Source organism: Cherax quadricarinatus, chromosome 31, assembly GCF_038502225.1.
Source record: "Cherax quadricarinatus isolate ZL_2023a chromosome 31, ASM3850222v1, whole genome shotgun sequence".
In the NCBI taxonomy this organism is placed as follows: domain Eukaryota; kingdom Metazoa; phylum Arthropoda; class Malacostraca; order Decapoda; family Parastacidae; genus Cherax; species Cherax quadricarinatus.
Genome location: NC_091322.1, coordinates 37,701,764 through 37,716,763, shown reverse-complemented (window position 1 = coordinate 37,716,763; position 15,000 = coordinate 37,701,764). Strand labels below are relative to the sequence as shown.

Genomic DNA, 15,000 nt, shown 5'->3' with positions numbered 1-15,000 from the left:
ATATATATATATATATATATATGACAAGGTATTACATACATTGCTGCTCGACATTTGCTTTTTAACAATGTACAATACATATTTTCTGCATTCTCATTTCTGTGACTTACTAGACTATCAGCCATGGTTTAGTTAGTGATCATTTGGGAAGTGCATTTGTAAGAGAGATAGAGAGGGAGGGAGAGAGAGAGAGAGAGAGAGAGAGAGAGAGAGAGAGAGAGAGAGAGAGAGAGAGAGAGAGAGAGAGAGAGAGAGAGAGAGAGAGAGAGAGAGAAACTAATACCTTATACTGACTCTGGTGACGTTTAAAATATCCTTATCACCTATACTGTCGACGGTATACAATAACGAAAAGTTAGTTGACGAATAAGACATTTACAGCTCCCGAGCATCTGTACTGCTGAAATGTTTCGCATGCGTAACAGAATTCTTCAGTCAAATATAAGCGAGTTTGACACAGGAGATTGTGGAAGCAACTTTGACCCTTGTCAGGTGGTCGGTCCACCTCTATCCACCTCAAACATCCATTTACTCTCTCTAGTTTTATATTCGCCCGTATTTGTCTGAAGAAGCCTGCTGTGCAGGCGAAAAGTTTCGTCAATAACATGAGGCGAGTACTGCACATGTGTTTTATTCAGCTGTATTTTATAAGATTGATATAATTTTGGGTAAAATTATGATTCGTTTTACTATATTAACATCTTTAAATTCGTAAAGTTACCGTTAACATAACTTTAGGTATAATCGTAATACATGACAGTGGTACGTGCAAGTGATTAAATCCCTAACCGAAGTGATCTATAAGTACTGTGCGGTGTCCACTTACATTGTGACACTCACTGTTTTTGTAAGTACTGTGTGGTGTCCACTTACATTGTGACACTCACTGTTTTTGTAAGCACTGTGCAGTGTCCACTTACATTGTGACACTCACTGTTTTTGTAAGTACTGTGTGGTGTACACTTACACTGTGATGGTCAATACTTGTGTAACATGGACTCAATGTTTGCAAGAAAAATACAGAACTGCACGTAAGTCTGATAATTACCAAGTGTCAAAGGCACTTGTCTATAGAAACTTTATATATATATATATATATATATATATATATATATATATATATATATATATATATATATATATATATATATATATTCTTTTTCTGTCTCATAAACACGCTAGATAACAGGGATATCTTGCTACTCCTACTTACACTTTGGTCACACTTCACAGACACACACATGCGTATATATATATACATACATCTAGGTTTTTCTCCTTTTTCTAAATAGCTCTTGTTCTTCTTTATTTCTTCTATTGTCCATGGGGAAGTGAAAAAGAATCTTTCCTCCGTAAGCCATGCGTGTCGTATGAGGCGACTAAAATGCCGGGAGCAATGGGCTAGTAACCCCTTCTCCTGTAGACATTTACTAAAAAAGAGAAGAAGAAAAACTTTATAAAACTGAGATGCTTGAATGTGCGTGGATGTAGTGCGGATGACAAGAAACAGATGATTGCTGATGTTATGAATAAAAAGAAGTTGGATGTCCTGGCCCTAAGCGAAACAAAGCTGAAGGGTGTAGGGGAGTTTCGGTGGGGGGAAATAAATGGGATTAAATCTGGAGTATCTGAGAGAGTTAGAGCAAAGGAAGGGGTAGCAGTAATGTTGAAGGATCAGTTATGGAAGGAGAAAAGAGAATATGAATGTGTAAATTCAAGAATTATGTGAATTAAAGTAAAGGTTGGATGCGAAAAGTGGGTCATAATAAGCGTGTATGCACCTGGAGAAGAGAGGAATGTAGAGGAGAGAGAGAGAGATTTTGGGAGATGTTAAGTGAATGTATAGGAGCCTTTGAACCAAGTGAGAGAGTAATTGTGGTAGGGGACCTGAATGCTAAAGCAGGAGAAACTTTTAGAGAGGGTGTGGTAGGTAAGTTTGGGGTGCCAGGTGTAAATGATAATGGGAGCCCTTTGATTGAACTTTGTATAGAAAGGGGTTTAGTTATAGGTAATACATATTTTAAGAAAAAGAGGATAAATAAGTATACAAGATATGATGTAGGGCGAAATGACAGTAGTTTGTTGGATTATGTATTGGTAGATAAAAGACTGTTGAGTAGACTTCAGGATGTACATGTTTATAGAGGGGCCACAGATATATCAGATCACTTTCTAGTTGTAGCTACACTGAGAGTAAAAGGTAGATGGGATACAAGGAGAATAGAAGCATCAGGGAAGAGAGAGGTGAAGGTTTATAAACTAAAAGAGGAGGCAGTTAGGGTAAGATATAAACAGCTATTGGAGGATAGATGGGCTAGTGAGAGCATAGGCAATGGGGTCGAAGAGGTAACGGGTAGGTTTAAAAATGTAATGTTAGAGTGTTCAGCAGAAGTTTGTGGTTACAGGAAAGTGGGTGCGGGAGGAAAGAGGAGCGATTGGTGGAATGATGATGTAAAGAGAGTAGTAAGGGAGAAAAAGTTAGCATATGAGAAGTTTTTACAAAGTAGAAGTGATGCAAGGAGGGAAGAGTATATGGAGAAAAAGAGAGAGGTTAAGAGAGTGGTGAAGCAATGTAAAAAGAGAGCAAATGAGAGAGTGGGTGAGATGTTATCAACAAATTTTGTTGAAAATAAGAAAAAGTTTTGGAGTGAGATTAACATGTTAAGGAAGCCTAGAGAACAAATGGATTTGTCAGTTAAAAATAGGAGAGGAGAGTTATTAAATGGAGAGTTAGAGGTATTGGGAAGATGGAGGGAATATTTTGAGGAATTGTTAAATGTTGATGAAGATAGGGAAGCTGTGATTTCGTGTATAGGGCAAGGAGGAACAACATCTTGTAGGAGTGATGAAGAGCCAGTTGTGAGTGTGGGGGAAGTTCGTGAGGCAGTAGGTAAAATGAAAGAGGGTAAAGCAGCCGGGATTGATGGGATAAAGATAGAAATGTTAAAAGCAAGTGGGGATATAGTTTTGAAGTGGTTGGTGCAATTATTTAATAAATGTATGGAAGAGGGTAAGGTACTTAGGGATTGGCAGAGAGCATGCATAGTTCCTTTGTATAAAGGCAAAGGGGACAAAAGAGAGTGCAAAAATTATAGGGGGATAAGTCTGTTGAGTATACCTGGTAAAGTGTATGGTAGAGTTATTATTGAAAGAATTAAGAGTAAGACGGAGAATAGGATAGCAGATGAACAAGGAGGCTTTAGGAAAGGTAGGGGGTGTGTGGACCAGGTGTTTACAGTGAAACATATAAGTGAACAGTATTTAGATAAGGCTAAAGATGTCTTTGTGGCATTTATGGATTTGGAAAAGGCGTATGACAGGGTGGATAGGGGGGCAATGTGGCAGATGTTGCAGGTGTATGGTATAGGAGGTAGGTTACTGAAAGCAGTGAAGAGTTTTTACGAGGATAGTGAGGTTCAAGTTAGAGTAAGTAGGAAAGAGGGAAATTATTTCCCAGTAAAAGTAGGCCTTAGACAAGGATGTGTGATGTCACCATGGTTGTTTAATATATTTATAGATGGGGCTGTAAGAGAAGTAAATGCGAGGGTCTTGGCAAGAGGCGTGGAGTTAAAAGATAAAGAATCACACATAAAGTGGGAGTTGTCACAGTTGCTCTTTGCTGATGACACTGTGCTCTTGGGAGATTCTGAAGAGAAGTTGCAGAGATTGGTGGATGAATTTGGAAGGGTATGCAAAAGAAGAAAATTAAAAGTGAATACAGGAAAGAGTAAGGTTATGAGGATAACAAAAAGATTAGGTGATGAAAGATTGGATATCAGATTGGAGGGAGAGAGTATGGAGGAGGTGAATGTATTCAGATATTTGGGAGTGGACGTGTCACCGGATGGGTCTATGAAAGATGAGGTGAATCATAGAATTGATGAGGGGAAAAGGGTGAGTGGTGCACTTAGGAGTCTGTGGAGACAAAGAACTTTGTCCTTGGAGGCAAAGAGGGGAATGTATGAGAGTATAGTTTTACCAACGCTCTTATATGGGTGTGAAGCAGGGGTGATGAATGTTGCAGCGAGGAGAAGGCTGGAGGCAGTGGAGACGTCATGTCTGAGGACAATGTGTGGTGTGAATATAATGCAGAGAATTCGTAGTTTGGAAGTTAGGAGGAGGTGCGGGATTACCAAAACTGTTGTCCAGAGGGCTGAGGAAGGGTTGTTGAGGTGGTTCGGACATGTAGAGAGAATGGAGCGAAACAGAATGACTTCAAGAGTGTATCAGTCTGTAGTGGAAGGAAGGCGGGGTAGGGGTCTGCCTAGGAAAGGTTGGAGGGAGGGGGTACAGGAGGTTTCGTGTGCGAGGGGCTTGGACTTCCAGCAGGCATGCGTGAGCGTGTTTGATAGGAGTGAATGGAGACAAATGGCTTTTAATACTTGACGTGCTGTTGGAGTGTGAGCAAAGTAACATTTATGAAGGGGTTCAGGGAAACCGGCAGGTCGGACTTGAGTCCTGGAGATGGGAAGTACAGTGCCTGCACTCTGAAGGAGGGGTGTTAATGTTGCAGTTTAAAAACTGTAGTGTAAAGCGCCCTTCTGGCAAGACAGTGATGGAGTGAATGATGGTGGAAGTTTTTCTTTTTCGGGCCACCCTGCCTTGGTGGGAATCGGCCAGTGTGATAATAAATAAATAATAAATATATATATAATTTTGTGTAGCTGTAAAGCCAATAGGGCTCATACAGAACTCGGGAAGCCTGAGATAACCAGGTTTGATTCGTGTGTTAAGACTGACTCCATGGATCAGCAGCAGCAACAAGGCACCCTGCCATTACACTTGTCCACACCCTTTACACTGGCACTAGTGCTGGTAGACGCTCAATAATATTAATAATAATCACTTCAATATTATGGGGAAGCGCTAAACTCGTATAGAAGGAATGGGAAGTAATCACATTTTAGTTCCAGTTGCGTGGATGAAGAGCCCGTGACCATAATGGAGTCAGCGGCCAGCTTCAAGGGGAGCGCGTCTCTCCCAGCTGCAATCAATGTGAGTTACCTTCCTTTTATCACTTTAATTCCTCACTAATTTCCTCCTCCTCCGGCTTTAATTACTCTATCATGACTTTCTTTCCAGTCAGTAAATCTATTTTGGCGCATTTCCCCTTTTGTAACTTCTATGATAATAACAACAATTACTAATTATATATATTATTAATTATTATTTTATTAATTATATATATTACTATTTATTAATATTATTATTTATTACTGTATTATAATTCTCACAAGGAAATGTTGAACCCAGTGTGTCATGCCCGCTTGGATGGAAAGCAAGAAGGTTCAATCCGATGAAGGGTAGGATCCGTCTGCCTCCCTGGATCAAAGGCACGTCAGCAGCATCAAGGCACCTTCTTAGATGTGAGAATTTGATGACGTGTACGTCAGGGTCGTCGCCTCATTCTGATGGTCTGAAAATTGACCGTTCCTGGACCCTTGATTTCCTTAACCACTCGGTCAAGATCTCCGAGAGTGCACTTTTCATCATACGAGGCTCTCTGGGCGTATTACCATGAAAGTGTAATCTTGTGTGAGGCTACTATGTTTAAGGACATTCTGGGTCATTCCCATTTCTTTTTTGCAATCCTCATTTCCATCAGGAACTTTTTACTGCATGATCGCTGGCAGCCGGAGGTTAATTTTACCTATGACCTCAATATTTATGGTGAAAACCAGACCTAGTCTTGCCCGCTCATCTTCCCCTCACTATTGTGGTTTCATTTCCATGCTGACACACATCGTTGTATTACTATTATTATTATGGGGAGTGCTAAACCAGTAGGGATTATACAGCACCTGTGGGGAAGGATGTGGAAGGCATTCAGGCTCAATTCAGGGAACTGGAGCACAGATCCATTCCCTAGATCAAGAGCCCCTCACCAGCATCAAGGAACCTCCCTTGAAGGGAAACATCACTGTCGCGTAAGTTACTATTTCCAGTACTTTAGTCATGCTTTGTTGTTGTAATTGTACTCTACATTGGTTGTCTAGTGATGCATCGGAAGTTTTATACCAGTGCCACCTTGATCTATCTCCATATAACTGTACATGCTATGTAGTCTTCGTAATTTTCTTTGTCCAACTTTCTCAGTCCATCAAATCTCCAGTGATTTCTGATGACAAGTGTTGCTACTTTGGTTTCTGATGACAAAGTATGATACTTTGGTTTCTGATGACAAGGGCTGCTACTTTGGTTTCAGATGACAAGGTATGCTACTCTGGTTTCTGATGACAAGGCCTGCTACTATGGTTTCTGATGGTAAGGTATGCTACTCTGGTTTCTGATAACAAGGTATGCTACTCCGGTTTCTGATCACAAGGTCTGCTGCCCCTGTTTCTAATCGCAAGGGCTGATACTCTGGTTTCCTTTGGTTTCATTACTAAGAATGTCGCACTTATTGCTCCTGTGAGTCTCGTTTCTGAAACAACGATTCTAACAGAGTTTTCCTCTACTAATCTGCCATAAAGAACCGCGATTTGTGGCTCTATCTGAGGCCAAGTACAATGCTCTGATTCGTCCATGTTTTACGTATTGGAGGGCACTGTTCTCCTAGCTTCATTTCTGCAAACACTGTGAAGAGTCTCCATGAAGATTTGGGAGTTCTCTGGAAAACGAGAATGCTGGAAAAGTTAATGTATGTGTGTGTGTGTGTGTGTGTGTGTGTGTGTAAAACAAATGTGAAAATCAGATAGCTTAACCTTTTTCTGAATTTCCATCCTTCAGTGAAAGCAAGCAAGGAAACAGCTCCTGAGCGAGCTATCTAGTATAGCACAAAGAATGTTGGTTAAACATCTTTGATCCAAGAAACTGCAGTTACCCTCCTAGTCCTTCGATCAAGCCTAATCTCCTCCCGTTCCCCAGGAAACTGTATGATTCCCCCCCCCTTCCCTAGGGGTTTAGCTCAGCCCCATGAATATATAAAAGAAATTCCAAATTAGGTTGACACAATTGTCCCATCCAAGATTGAAAGACAGGAACTAAGACTGTTAATCATCAATAGTGTGAAAACGTTCAATAAAACTATATATAGGAGATCTACTACAGAAGAATGATTCAGTATTATTACGTTTCATTATTGAAGTTTGTTCTAGCAGCATAAGACGGTTTCAGTTGTCAAAAGGGCGAGGCTGTGTGCGCACGGGTGGTAACTAGAATTAAGTTGAGTAAAACGTTTTCACTTTAGAATGACCTCAAGCCATAGTGCAATGTCTGAGCCTTGAGGAGTGAAGTTAGGAAACAGACAGAGGCAAGATATGAAAAACTGAGAGTAGGGACGACAAAGAAGTGTGGTATTCACTGACTTAAAAAATAATTCAAATATCTGACTGCCGTGTAAGAATCCATCAGAATGAATGATAAGGGAACTGTTCAAAACTAGTCATCCTAGCTAATATAAAGACAGAAATCCTATTATCTTTAAAGTAGACACAGCCACTTAAGGTTCCACTTAAGGGGTAAAAGAAACTCTCGAGAAATTTGGAAAAGCAGCGAGTACCAGAAACGATCATGAAGACCAACCTTTAGTCAAGGTAAAAAAAAAATAAGAAAAAGGACTGCCACTTTCTTGTTTCTTAAGACAACGAGACTATATCAATCGCCAGGCCAAACAAATGCCAAATTAGTGCCGTAGTTCCACACCAACAGAGATCATCGGGCGGTTTGAAAATATTACTCCAGGATAGTAATAATTCTCACTTCCCAGGAGTCAGAGTCCAGCGTATTTGCTCACACGTAAATAATCGTGTTTGTTGAAAACTTCGTTATATAATACGTCTGGCTTACACTGATGAGTGGTGTGGAGCCCAGCGGTGCGGTGTGAGCAGCTGTGCGGTGTGAGCAGCGGTGCGGTGTGAGCTGCGGTGGGGTGTGAGCAGCGTAACAAACTTTTGTGACATGTTATTGAGCCGACGGCCTCCCAGCCGTCGGCTCAAATAAACTTGGAGCAGTGTTTATGTTTAATATGACAACGTTTCGCTCTTCATGAACGGATTATCGGTTTGATCTCTCCTCAGTGTCTCCCTTGTAACTTTGATCATACTTACGCCGCCAGCCGTCCATAGTAACGCATTTTCTGCCTCCTTGGTAGTCTCCACTTGAGCAGTGTTAGGAGTTGGCGTTCTCTCTCTCACTCTCTCTCTCTCTAACCTTGATGACTTACAGCTTCCCTTGCTATCTTTGACTTGAATAAAAGAATTAAAATACCAAAAAAAAAAAAAAAAAAAAAAAAAAAAAAAAAAAAAAAAAAAAAAAAAAAAAGCACGAATAGCATACTAGAGGTGTAAACAAAACTCACTGCTCTTCGCTCACCACGATATAAGACACTCACTTACGCCTGCAGGGTGCCCAAGCCCCTGCCTCACAATACCTTCACATCCTCCTTCCATTCCTTTTTCACAAGTGCCCCAACGTGCCATTCCACTCATCCCAGATTACACACCGCCTCATCTTGCTCCGACTTTCTCACATAATATAACCATAACAACTGCCTTCTCCCTGCTCTTAGAATTATATTTTTCATTTAATCTTCTAATTTCTTTAATTTTCTAATTTCTGCATAATATACGCATCACACATTGCATAATATTCACACCTTCCATTAATCTTATACACAGCATTACTACTCTATAATTCTACAGAACTGTTCAGCTACAGTTTTCCCTCCACGTTACCTGCTGGTGTACTGAACACATTCCTTCTCCCATAATTATTATATTTTGCATTCTCTCTTTCAATCCGTGTGCACCTCATTCCCCTCCATCATACACACTGAACAAATGGGCCAACCATTCCATTCTTTTATAGCCTCTTACTTCCAGTATTTCAGTCTCAATCCCATTAAGAGCTGTTACTTTCTTTACTTTCGCCTTACTGCCTCACGCATTTCCTTCATTCGTACTTCTCGTTCTTCCCTCGTTCTAATAAATTCCTGCCCCCAAGTACACGTTCTTGGCCTCCATTTCATTCACTATATTCTGTACATGATGTTTTCTCTACATCTCTTTAATATCGTTATTCCTTTACTGATATTTTCACCAGTCATTCTTGACAGATGAGTCCGTGTGCTTCCCATACACTTTTATATCGCTTATTTCTACTCAGAATTGTTTATTATTCTTAGCCAAATTTTCTGCTAATACCATTCTTACATTACCTCTTATTTTGTGCTCATTCATCACTGTTTTTATTTACCGATATCTATTCCATACATTCTGTTTTCCTGTATTATCCTGCCTTTGCTCCCAAAAAACTTCATATGTCGACTTTTCCCATTACCACCATTTTCCTGTGTTATTGCCCTTCTTTGTCTCCTGCTGTTACCTTCACGTGAACACAAACATCTGCTCACACTACACAACTATACGTAAATCCCCATGTCACCACATCCTCATCACCTAATTCACTCACATTTCCCTTTCACGCTTCGAGCATTCTCCCTGTATTTCTCTTACTTTCACTCTAGCAAACACTAAATTAGACATATCAGTTTCTCCTCTCCTAGTAGAATGCTCTAGTTAAATACTATACATATACTCATTCATCTTTTTCAGTCAAACGCTGCAAACACATTTCAGTTTACTACACGTTACACTCGGCATGATCCTATTGCCTCTCTTGCGCACATCTGCTCACACAACATTTATTCTACACAGAAATGGAAAAAGTCACATTGGACATTACTAGTAACTATCCTAGTTATCTAAGAAATATATCTTGACCTAACTAAACCTAAAAGAATAAAGCCCTATACACACACACACACACACACACACACACACACACACACACACACACACATATATATATATATATATATATATATATATATATATATATATATATATATATATATATATATATATATATATATATATATATATATATATATATATGTCGTGCCGAATATGTAAAACTAGTCAATTAGCAAGAACTCATTTAAAATTAAGTCCTTTCTAAAATTTTCTCTTATACGTTTAAAGATATATTTTTTTCATTAATGTTAATGTAAAATTTTTTTATTTTACACCAAAAGAATCTTAGAAAACTTACCTAACCTTATTATGAGAAGAGAAATTTATTTTAGCCTAACCCAATTAAATATATTTTAGATTTGTTTACAGTAATTTAATACTAAACAAACACAGTGAAATATATTTTTTTTCGTTAGGTTCAGAATGATTTTGGCGACATTATTGCATACACAAATTTTTACTTGTCCTATATGGCAAGATGAACGTTGCTATTTAAGCCAAGATCGCAAATTCTGATGAGAATGGAGGAGAGAATAAGCGATCTTGATGCCCATGATGCTCTGTATCTCCTCGCAAGGTGTCTTACTATGCCAAGACTCACTTCTTGAGGTGTGCACCCTCTTTTGACAACCCAACACTCGATGAATATGACGCACACCTGAGGTCAACCCTTAAGAAGGCACTGAACCTGTCACTAGAGGATGAGCAATGGGATCAGGTAACCCTCCCAGTGCTACTGGGAGGTATAGGGGTGCGTAAAGCAACGCATGTTGCTTTACCTGCTTTTCTGTCTTCGTGTTTGGCTTCCAGTGCATTAGTCAAGAAGATAGTTCCCGAACGCTTGAGAGATGTGGTAGGAGCTCAAGACCCCAGGTTTACTGAAGCAGCGATTCGGTGGGACACCCTTACAGACTCCTCCAGTAGACCAGCTCCCCCCAAACAGCACAAACAGTCCCACTGGGACAAACCGATCATGGAAAAAATCGCCAACACAATGCTCTCCAATGCTTCAGGAAAGAACAAAGCTCGTCTCCTGGCAGTGAAGGCACCACACTCAGGAGATTTCCTGTTAGCTGTTCCCAATTCCTCCCTGGGCACCCGTCTCGACCCACAGGCCATTCGGATTGGTGTTGCTCTTCGCCTAGCCGCCCCCATCCTCACCGAACATAGGTGTATTTGCGGCAGGGCGACAGCTGATCAATTCGGACTTCATGGTCTCGCGTGTCACACAGCAGAAGGGAAGTATGCCAGACATGAGGAGGTCAGTGATATAATAAAGAGAAGCCTCGCCACAGCCCGTTGCCCAGCTCAACGGGAACCCCAAGTACAGAGGTCTGATGGAAGTCAAAAGCGTCCTGATGGAGTCACTATGCTACCCTGGAAGGATGGAAAGCAGATTGCCTGGGACTACACCTGTGCTGCCACACTGGCAGACACCTACTTGCCAAACCATGATCGGTTTGTCCCAGTGGGACTGTTTGTGGTGTTTGGGAGGAGCTGGTCTACTGGAGGAGTCTGTAAGGGTGTCCCACCGAATCGCTGCTTCAGTAAACCTGGGGTCTTGAGCTCCTACCACGTCTCTCAAGCGTTCGGGAACTATCTTCTTGACTAATGCACTGGAAGCCAAACACGAAGACAGAAAAGCAGGTAAAGCAACATGCGTTGCTTTAAGCACCCCTATACCTCCCAGTCGCACTGGGAGGGTTGCCTGATCCCATTGCTCATCCTCTAGTTCAGTGCCTTCTTAAAAGTTGATTTCAAGTGTGCGTCATATTCATCGAGTGCTGGGTTGTCAAAAGAGGGTGCACACCTCAAGAAGTAAGTGAGTCTTGGCATAGTAAGACACCTTGTGAGGAGATACAGAGCATCATGGGCATCAAGATCGCTTATTCTCTCCTCCATTCTCATCAGGTCATTCAATTTGTCCCTGAGGACAGTGTCGATGGCCTGGTGACCAAGCGGTGCCCCCAAGAGGGTACTGTTGGACGGAGTGGTAGTTGAGACTTCCTGGAGGATTCTTCGCACAGTATTGATTATTTCCTGGTTCACTGTGATGATTTCACACTTGAAGGGATTGAGAATGAGTCCCAATTCTTTTCCCTGTGTTTTCACCAGTTGTAGGTCCCCTGCCAGGGACTCTTCAGTACCTGCCAGAGTGCCGTCATCCAGGTACCAGATATTGAGCTCGCTGCGTAGGCTGGAAGTTAGTTCTCTTACTGCCAAGCAGAAGAGAAGTGGAGCGAGTGGGTCACCCTGCTGAACACCCTCTGATGATTGAATTTCATGTTCTCCAAACAAAAGAATTGAGGGTTTGCTGTAGCCGGCTTCTAGTGAATGGTTCGTTATCTAAAAAAATATCAGTTGCAGTAAATCCAGTACATTATATTACTGAAGGAAGGTGGTGTTAGCAGTGCAAATTTATTGAAATCATGTGATTTATGAAGTCCCGTGAAGTCCCGTGCATCTAATTATCTAAATGTTCCATTTAACTGACAGTTTTAAGATGTACAACATATTTCATTGGAGAAAAAAATACTACAATATTTTTAACATAAGATACAGTATAAACCGGGAAGAAAATACAGATTCTGTACAAACAACTGCGACAAAAAATGTGTAAACTAAAGAAGAGGCTACGGTAATTAGGGGACTTGTTTAAAGCTATCAAATTTGTCTTGAAGACGGACTTTAAGGTCAATTAGTGTAATAACCAGGAGTAATAACAAAGGTGCTGAACATAAGTCCACATTACAAAATCATATAATTTAAGTATCTTTACAAGCACTTCAGTTTCCACTCATAACTCAAAAGGGATTTAACACCACTAAGGAGATCAAACACCACATAATTCTAACGGGATCAAGCACCACATAACTTTAAGGGGATCAAACATCACATAACTCTAAAGGGATCAAACATCACATAACTCTAAGCCTCAGAGTTATGTTAGAGTCTAAGGGGGTACCAAACATCACATAACTCAAAGGGGATCGAACACCACATTTCACTAACTTTTAGCTCATTGCTGAGAACACATGCACTGAAGATCACCTAAATGAAATATGCTTATACGTACACTCGCATACACGAATACAGGCACAATATGTGTAGGCATGCGTGTGCGCACACACGTGCGCGCCATGCAGTGCTTTCATCAACCTTGTGGTTATCACAGTAACGAAGTCACCTCAAGCATGAGGTCACTACAGTTGTGAAGTCACTTCAACAAGCCTGATATCACTACATTAGTGGAGTCATCTTAAGCTTGAGAATACTACAGTAGTGTAGTCACCTCACAACAAAGCCTGATATCACTACAGTAGCGGAGTCACCTCAAGAAGCTTGAGGTCATTACAGTAGTGAGGTCATCTCAGCAAGCTTCAAGTCACTACAGTAGTGTAGCCACTTCAACAAGCTTGTGTCCACTACAGTAGTAGAGTCACCTCAACAAGCTTGAGAACGGTACAGTAGTGAGGTCACCTCAACAAGGTTGAGATTACTACAATAGCGGAGTCACCTCAAGTTTGAGATCATTACAGCAGTGAACTCATCTCAACAAGCTTGTGGACACTACAGTAGTGAGGTCACCTCAACAAACTGCTTGTGGTCACTACAACGTTGCTATGCTTTAAGACACGGGCTGTCAAACTCAGGTTTTCTATCTCGCCAAATTTGATGCAAATGAAAATCCCAGAGAATAGAGGGTTGAAGGGCGAGCGACGGGGACGATCAAACCATCAGTTTGAGAGTTGGTGAGATTTACTCGTTATGCATCAACACTGTTAAAATATAAAAATAAAATAATTTACGACTGAGGAGATTTTATAATTACAAAAAAGTGCAAGGTATAGATTTTGAAGTTTTTTGCACTAAACCCGTGAGAGTCATACAGCGCTTTATACTAGTGTGTAAGAAGTCTCTCTTACTGGTACTTGCTGATACCTGGCTCCTCTTACTGATCACTGCATCCAAGCTGGGAGTGACTTGTGTCTGGCGTAAACTTTAAGCTTCTCTCAGGAGGTTTTGAACCAAGTCTTGACTTGCTCATGTTCATAACAAGAGGAACTCTGTTCACAGATATACCTAGTACTAGACAGGAACATTACATTTAGAACAAAACACATTAACCAGAGGTAATCTGGTCGTACGTACTGAGAAAACGCACCAACTTCAACATTAGCAAGCATATCCTTCAGTGCAGTCACACCAATGTTTACATCTGAGGCTCCACTAACGCTTCAACTTTGACACAAAACACGCTTCACAGGGTTCATAAAGTCAGAAAGCTAGAAATGTGGCTGCTTTACTTTTCTGAGAATGCCTCACAGCGAGTGTGTGCTGTATGCCGACAGCTAAAAGTGACAAATGTACCAAATAATTTTTTGTTAGTTACGTTTTCCTAAGATGACGTTTGATCTCGAAGGCATAAGTACTTCGTAAATTTTTCCACCAAATTGTTGCTTTTCTCCAGCTTAGACGTTCTCTAACGTCCGCCATAAAACCATGATCCTGAAGCCATTCGAGTCACAAACATCTGTATTTCAGTAGGAAATTTAGAGAAGTGTTTCAGTGTAACTTCCAGAATTATCCAGCAAAGATCAGCGGGATGCGGCAACCAAAGACGGTTTTAGCTTGCCTACAGGAGGCAGTTGACCTTCCAGTGGCTCAGACTTCGTACTCGAATAAAGGCAACTGTATTTATTGTCACAGCCACAATAGTGGTTATGGCAGAAAATAGCAAATCAAGTTACAAAACTGAAGGTTCCAAGAAAAAGAGGTAAAAGATGCTGACTCGCTGATGTAAGTCATGTGGGAAAGAACTACCTACCTACACTGTGCTCAAACTATCCCTTCCAGAACTCGAAGAAAAACTTAGCATGGCTTCAGATATATGTACGGCAGAGGCAGCATCACAGCTCTAAGGCAACTGTGACATAAATGTCAGAGTTCGCTTATCGCAAGCAGAGCCAGTGGAGCGCTGAAGAGCCACGGCAACACACATGAACTCCTGGGAGCCTCGAGGTTAAGCAAGACAGTTCCTCCCTCCATGAACTGAGTCTGACATCAACAAAGAAGAACGGAAAACAAAACAAAAACTGTCAGTGGTCTGCGTGTGAACGGAGAGAAGTGTAAGTGGAACAGAATTTTAATACCGAACACTTGGAGTAAATACTGTACATTGTAACGTAGTATAACGTTTTCTATACTTCATAAAGTGCCTTCTTTGTTCTACTGATGAAAGTAT

At 40.9% G+C, this 15,000-nt stretch overlaps 1 protein-coding gene across 9 annotated transcripts in view; it reads right to left on the bottom strand.

The window, feature by feature from the left end:
* The window catches only part of LOC128699015 (cubilin), a 421,279-nt gene that overhangs the window by 150,926 nt on the left and 255,353 nt on the right, over positions 1–15,000 (bottom strand). The gene's annotated exons all lie outside the window — the stretch shown is intronic.